This window comes from Gigantopelta aegis, unplaced genomic scaffold (genome assembly GCF_016097555.1).
Source record: "Gigantopelta aegis isolate Gae_Host unplaced genomic scaffold, Gae_host_genome ctg7565_pilon_pilon, whole genome shotgun sequence".
In the NCBI taxonomy this organism is placed as follows: Eukaryota; Metazoa; Mollusca; class Gastropoda; order Neomphalida; family Peltospiridae; genus Gigantopelta; species Gigantopelta aegis.
Window position 1 is genome coordinate 1,216 of NW_024535918.1, and position 8,040 is coordinate 9,255.

The following is an 8,040-nucleotide window of genomic DNA, read 5'->3' on the forward strand; positions in this document are numbered from 1 at the left end:
GTAATAATTAAAATTACTTAAAAATGAACTGAAGTGTATTAAAATTTAAACTCCTACTATAATATTATAATTGCCTTTCATCTGTATCACTTTCAGATTTAATTCCTTAGTACTAACTCATTATTAGAATTAATAATGACAATGATAAATATTGTCTATTGTGATCTTTTGATCTCTTTATTAGTAATATATATATTGGAAATATTGGAAGAGACTGTTATAATTTTCTCTCTCTCTCTCTCTCTCTCCTTCTCTCTCTCTCTCTCTCCCCCTCTCTCAGTCACTATGCGTGAATACACGCTAGTTGTTCTTTTGGTTCTGGTGGTGTTGGTAGAGTGCATTGGTATGTTTAGGCTTATGTTTATCACTTTAAAATACCATGCAACATATACTATATTTCAACTTGTTTGCACTCTCGAGTTAGTTTCCCTTCATTAGCACTGTTCAGTTTGTACAAGGTCTATTTGTAGAGAACATATGACCCCACTATTGATGACTCCTACAGAAAGGGTATATGGGAACATTTCTATTTAATTTCATTTTCTTTTGTCATTAGCAGTTGAAATAGATGGTGAGCAATATATGTTTGAAATTTTTGGATACAGCAGGAACTTAGACTTGTAACACTTTTGGCAATAATTATTTCTCTCTTTTCTAGGCTCAATTCACAGCTATGCTTATGATTGTACATTAAAAATGACATGGATTTGCTCTTGTTTTATTTCAATTACTTCATTGTCTACTTTTAATGACCTAGACGAGCCTAGAGATCATGTTATTAGGGTGAAAGACATTGACAATGTATGTAATGCAAGATATATAAAATATGTTACATACTTCAGATTTTTTGGTATCAGAAAACCACATCATGATATCAAGCTTCATTAAGCCAAACTCAAAGTTTTCAATAACCTGATCATGAACTTTTATTTTAAATTTTTGCATATTCTGGGCCAGGGAGTATTAATTGTGCGTCGACACGATCAAGAAATTGTTTTTCTTACGTGTACACCCACAGTCATGTACTTATTTTATTAATAATATTTTCTTCTAGATCCCTATGTTAATTGTGGGCAATAAATGTGACTTTTAGAAAGATGAAAGATCTGTTTGGGAGAGATCAGGGCGCTACACTTGGCTCATCAGTGGGCGTGCAATTTATGAAACGTCTGCTAAATCGTGTGTATAATGTTTTCAGAGGTAATGATTTATATATAAAACATAAAAAGTTTAATGTTTTTCTTTCAGGTTTTCAATAACCTTTGTCAAGCAAATTGATTCTAAACAGCCACAACGAAAAACTAAACGAGAGAAAAGCAGTTGTACTCTTCTATAAGTCCTTGTATTTCATCTATGACCAATGGACTTTGTTGTTCAAACTTCATAATTGTCATCATGTTTTAAAGTTTTAATGTAGATGTTTAGTTTTACTATAAAGGTGTTGCATGTGTTATTTTGAGCACTACATGTCCCACCTTTGATTGCTATGGTAAACAGAGTGTAATAACTTCTAAAGACTAAACTACAAAAACCATTGGTAATGATCTTTGGTGTGGACTTTAAATTATGTATAAATGTTCTACTAATTTTAATGATAAACAATAACCAACCATGATGAAGGCACCTGAATATATTCTATTTTTAGAACAGGTCCGCATATATTCTATAAATAGTGAACGCGTGCTATTTTTGTGGCCAATCAAATTGAATTCCGACGGTCACACCTCCACTTAGTAATCAGTCTTGGAAGTGTGGATCAAAAACAGGGTTAGTTCTCTAGGTATAAAGCTATCCTCCTACAGTTTTCTTTCTAGTAAAAAGCCACTACAAAAGTTGGAACCCGTCTTTATTCAAGTAGAAGTTTCATAATCACACGGATTGGTGAGTTAAAAGCGCTTTTTTTACTCCCATAATTTTGTGTTGAAATTGTGAAAATACTCTTCTGTTGAACCCCCCTGCTTCTAGATACTTAACAACTAGAACCATCTCTTCTATTTGGTACCGCCCCGCCATTATATTATGTCCTAGCATTGTGTGTTAACATAAAGTTTTAAGAAGGCATTAATCCAATTACCATATTTTGGTTTGATATAAAAAAATAATAATACTTGTAGTTTTGATATGTATCATAGTCTTTAGTGTTTATTAATAACATGTTGCTATATTTACCTTAATGAGTAGGTAACATCTGCTAATGTCATCAGCAATGATTACCTACAACTTCCCTTTGTTCTACACACTCACACACACACACTCAAGCACACTGTTTGATTTCATGGTGACACATTGTAATTGTTGTATAGACCCACTAAGTTTACGTCTATGATGACTGATTTTCTATTATTTTTATATCTCTATTCGTATTTTGTCCTGTGATTTATTCATTAGAAAAGATTAGAACAATTCTAATTTTTATTAAGTAACACTTGTATCGTCCTCCATTTAGTTACCTATAACATGTGTGGGCAAGAGAAGGTGGCTCATCACCTAGCAACATCCATCATCATCGATCATACTTTGTTTAATTACGTATACTTGCCCCACTGATAAGCATTAGAACAACCATCCCCGCTATTTTAATAATAATATTAGTTTGGCACTACTTTTGTAGACCACAAGTCATATTCATGGAATTACTTGTGTTAAGCGTTTAAGTTTGTTTATAAAAAAAAAAAATAATTATTGCATATATATCTATAAAACTTTGTATTTAATTTTTAAAACCTTAGTAGCCCCCCTTTGGTAATACCTTTGTTTAACATTGTTTTTCACTGGTGTTTTTTTAAACTTATTTAATAGATTGGTTGTAAATTTAATGATTGCCTTAATTTTAGTAGGGATTTCCTCGTTTGTTGTCTGAAAGAGGATTAATTATTGGTTGGTCTTTCTGTTAGTTATGCATTTATTTCACATGTTTATCTCGGTTTTTGGTGGGTATCATTTAATATGTATTTGGTTTAAATCATTACCATATTTGGTTAAAAAGAGGTGATATAGGATGTGAACCCTCAGTTTTTCTGTTAATGAAGTGTAAAGTTGTTTTATCCCACCATCCATAATGCATCCAATTTTTGTTCCTAATGTTTGTCATATAATCACTAATGAGCATTTTATAGAACCCAGTAATTATTGACTATTTTGATATTTTTTAACCTACTCCCACTCTCTTATTGGTACATTGAAATCATCTGGTGTTATGTTTCCTCCTTGCCATATACAGATCACACATAGATACGTAATTATGGTTACTATTGTTTTTAGATTGGATCATTGACTCTATAATAATATTTCTCTTGGACATATCAATGGCTAACTTGGTTCACCAAGTCCCTAAGACTTGTTAACTAACTTTAGAATTGTCAACATGTGTTATATAACCATGAAAATTACTATTCTCTCTCCCTCCCTCCCCCCGCTCTCTCTTTCCCTCCCCCCCCCCCTCTTTCGCTCTCCTCGCTCTCATAGTCACTTATGCGTGAGTATAAGTTGGTTGTTTTCTTGGTTCTGTGGTGTGTGGGTTAAGAGTGCAATTTGTTAGTTGTGTGTTCCCCCCCATTACGTTGTGATTTCTTCAATCCACTCCACTTAAACCACATTTGCACTTACACAACTCATTTCACATTCATACCTTTCTTGCGTAACTGTTTTCAATTTTGTCAAAGGTCTGTTTTTGTTGGAGAAATTATTGACCCCAACTATTGAGGACATCCTATAGAAAGGGAAGTTTTTTTGTTTGGTGCTTTTTCCATATGTACACATTTGGCTTTGTTGTGCCTCTCTCTGGTTAGCAATTGAAGTAGATTGGTCCAACAATGTATGGTTGGAAATCTTTAGATACAGCAGGAACACGTAACATTTACATAATGCCTTTCAACATGCCATTACAATATTTGTGGTCATATCATTTGGAAAAAAACCATTTTATGTCCATGATTTCTGTAGATACAAGTTTAGGAATGATTTTTGCCATTTACTGGGAATAGATACTGCTATTATCCTCTGTGACACAAGCATTGGTAATCCCTCTAGAGAAATGAGATAATTATTGAAACTATTTTAAAGTTGGCTAGGTGAGAATTACAATAGAACCCTGTTTTTCCCTCCTTTCCTATAGAACAATTCACTGCTATGCCGTGATCTTTACATGAAAAAATGGACAAGGTTCGTTCTTGTCTATTCAATAAATAACCGTCTACTTTCAAATGATTTGGGGTGATTTAAGAGATCAAATCCTTAAGAGTCATAAGATGCTGATGAGTAAGTTTCGTTTCAAATCAATTTATACAGAGCGTCCAATAACCTGTTCCTCTGTTTCTTCCCTAGAGGTTCCATATGGGATTGTTTTGGTAATAAGTCGATTTGGAAGATGAAAAGAGTTTGTTGGTAAAGACGCAAGGCTTAAACTTGGCTCGTCAATGGAACAACATTTTACTTTTATGGAGTCTTCAGCTAAAGCCAAAATAATGTCTCAGAAGTAGTGCACTACAAATTTAAATTGCACATTGGGTGTGGCTTTCATAACAATACCAAACTATATTAATAATGAATCATATCTGTCTCAGATTTCTAATGATCTTGTGCAGGCAAATCAACTCAAAGCAACCAGAAAAAAACCAGAAAAAAGAAAAGAAACGATGTACTCTACTGTAAAGAGAAAGGAATTTTCCAGCCATCTGTTTACGTTTTCTTTTTTCTTTTTTCCATTATATGTGGTACCTCTTTATTGTCTGTACTTAGGCTTAAAGTTGATATATGTTACATTAACTAGTACTATATTATGTGTTATTATTATTAAGTTAATCATTATTATTGAGTATTATAGTTTTAGTTTGTTTTATAAATTGTACGTACATTTATAATTGTTGGTGTGGTTGTAAAAACAGTTGGCTATTTTGAAACACAACAAAATTATAAATTACATTATTCTGCTCTTACATTAGGCAGGACAACTTCTAGAAACTGATATCAATATTTAAGTTTTAATTCTAAACAAAACAGCACAACTTGCACAATAACTCTCAATAAATTATGAGCACCCGTCAATAATATATCTATACTCCTATCCTGTTACTGTCTTTCAAACAATGGCTACAAAGAACCCTTGTGTTCATGTCGACAGCGGGCAGTCACTCTAAGACAATATGATCCTATCAAGAGATATAACATTTGACCCTAAAAATAAACTACATACCTCCAGGATAGTCAGAGAAACCTCTAGTCTGCCAATGGGGTAATATGTGAACTAATCTAAAATGGTCTTTTTATTCTTTGTAATACTTTCAGAGATAACAACTTCATTCTCCTTACAGAAGTCTTTGTGTCAACACTAACATGAAAGTTGTGCCAACTTGAACCTCTTTATGGGATAGAACAAGTTGAATAGACTATCCCTTTTAACTGAAGGAACGAGAAGCATGTTTAAAATATCATTTACTTGAAATCTTGACAAGATTTTAGGTCTTTCACTGCAGATCTGATAACAAGCAACAAAAGTCGCAGAAATGTACATTTACTAAGATCCCCTTCATGATGCACTTCATGTCTTTTTTAACAATGCCAGATCCAGAACATGAGGGGTCTACTAAAATGTACTCCACATCATTTATAGTCTATAGGGGACCACCTACATGTTCAACACAATATCTTAAGATCACCACTATATACTGTATTATTAACTTTACCTTAAAAAGTCATGGTGGTAACATTGAACACAGGTAGCCCTGACTTTGTTAAGAACTTCTTCATAGAAAGATAACGAGTTTTATCTCTATCAAATGCATATATTTTTTCTATGGAGAAATAAAAAATCAGGAATGGAATTGAAGGATATACGAGATAAATGGACAGGGACAGATGAGGTGAATGGGATTACATATTACCCAGTATTCTTCATAATAGCTGCTAGGTTGAGAAGTTTTTATTCCCTGGTGCAGCACAAGCATCTATAACTTTGCTCCAGAGGAGGGGGAAAGGAGATAAGCTGGTAAATGAAGACTAGATAATGGACTGAGTAGGTATATTGAGTAAATTATGACTACTTTGTCTTGTAGAATGATTCTTTTGAGTTAGAGTAGAGAGTAGAATTAGTAAGTTTTGTTGAGAAAGGGACAAACCATAGTCAGGTACTAATGTATCAATAGAATATGTTTTTGGTCTCGTCATTTACTAAAAAGAGAAGTTCATTTGTTTATTCCATTACAAAATTCTCAATAACATAAGTCCATTATTTGTGGCTACACTTGTCTTGTTTTCCTTAGGTCATAACCCAATTAGTCAATTCGTTCTTTCTTTACCTGCCCCCAAGTGTAGTCTTTAATGTATTGAATCGTACATATCGTGGTAGATTAAGACTAGCTGTTAAAGAATAATACAAATCATGTAGAACTCTAATATTGTCCTACCGTGATCATAAGACATTGCAGTCTCATTTTTGGTTCCACACTCAGTACTGCTTGCTTTAATATATGTTTTAATGTCTAAGGAAGCATCTTGTCATTGGTGCCTTTAAATAGTCATTTGAATCACTACCATATAATTAATCATATATTAAAACTAGAAGCAAGGGAAAAGGGTGTTAACTAAAGAGATATATTACCTATCATATTATCACTATCTATACCTTTGGTCTTTCTTTCAAAAGTATCTCCAGGTCTGTTCAATTACTGCATTAATAGTAGATTTATCTATAAACCAAATAGGATACTATCTTTTAAATAAATCTATGATCAATCATTCAACTTTTCTAGAATATTTTCGATCAACAAGAATATCCTCCCAATATTATCCTTAAAATCATTATATTTAACTTCTACTCCAATATCTCTGAGCTCAATACTACAATATAATTTATTTCTAGATGTCTATGAATTTCTCACTATCAAGTGCTTGTACCCACTAAAGCATAAAGGTGCTTTCTCTTTCTATTAGTAAGCCATTTTCTGAGTGAATACTAGAGATTTCAGTGATCCTTTCTTCTGTTCCAAACCATTGATGATCAGAACTAGCATCATAATAAGAGACTAAAGAGAGGTTTTAGAACAAATACAACGGGTTAGGACGAAGATTGTAACATGGTTTATTGTGTTATTCGAGCTCACCTTTCCCTTCCTCTTGCACTGGAACTAGTTCCAGATTTTCTTTTTGCCATTTACAAGCACACGTGTGGATTCCAGAGAATAAACTATAATTTAATATGCAACACATATTAACTTTGGTCACAAACGGGTGTGTGGCTTACAATCTATCTGGGTGGTACCATACTGAAGTGTGTAATAAGTTTTTTGAAAATGGAGGATGGTGGTTGCATTGGATAATCAGAGGACAAAGGAGTAACCCTTGGGTAATAACCCCTACTTAATTCTCGCAACCCCAAATTACAAGTACTGTAGGACTTTATGGTCATTCACAGACCCAAACTCTAGGAAGAGAAAGAGACTTGCTTCACAAGACTACCTGTGGATTGTAGTTATTTCTCATTTTTTTATATGAGAACTTTTCAAAGTCAATCGTTTGCTAAGTTATGCAATGTTCTTGCGAAAGGTAGTAGATACATATACTCATATCTTGTTAATATATATTATGTCTACTTCAAATCCTCTCTGTCATCGATTTTTTCTTTGATGCTGGTGAAACCAACTCTGGTAGACATGTGATGGGCAGTACTACCTAATTAGACCCAGTAAGTAATATTATACACTGGGTCTTGTGATGAAGTATTTTAGAGTCCTAATAGAACAATCTAGTTCTGTTCCTGTACTTTTACAAGGTTCTGTTGTTTAAAAGTTGGGATCCGCTCCTTCAACCAAGGTTAGTTATGTTGAGTACATTTTAGCACTTTAATGAACAATGTTTGGTAATACTTTGCCCTTTAATCAACTTTATTTTGTGTGTATATCTTAGGTTTTTTTAAAGAGGCAATTAAGACAGCCACAGTCCCCATTACTTAAAAAACAAGTTTGCCATGAAGACTGTTCTGCTGCTTTGGGTGCAGCCATTTTAGGAGCTGGATCTCAACTACCAATTGATCATAACAAGAAAACA

At 33.3% G+C, this 8,040-nt stretch overlaps 1 pseudogene; it reads left to right on the forward strand.

Moving 5' to 3' along the window:
* Positions 1 to 285: 285 nt before the first annotated feature.
* On the forward strand, positions 286 to 4,478 carry LOC121366869 (annotated as a pseudogene).
* Positions 4,479 to 8,040: the final 3,562 nt, after the last annotated feature.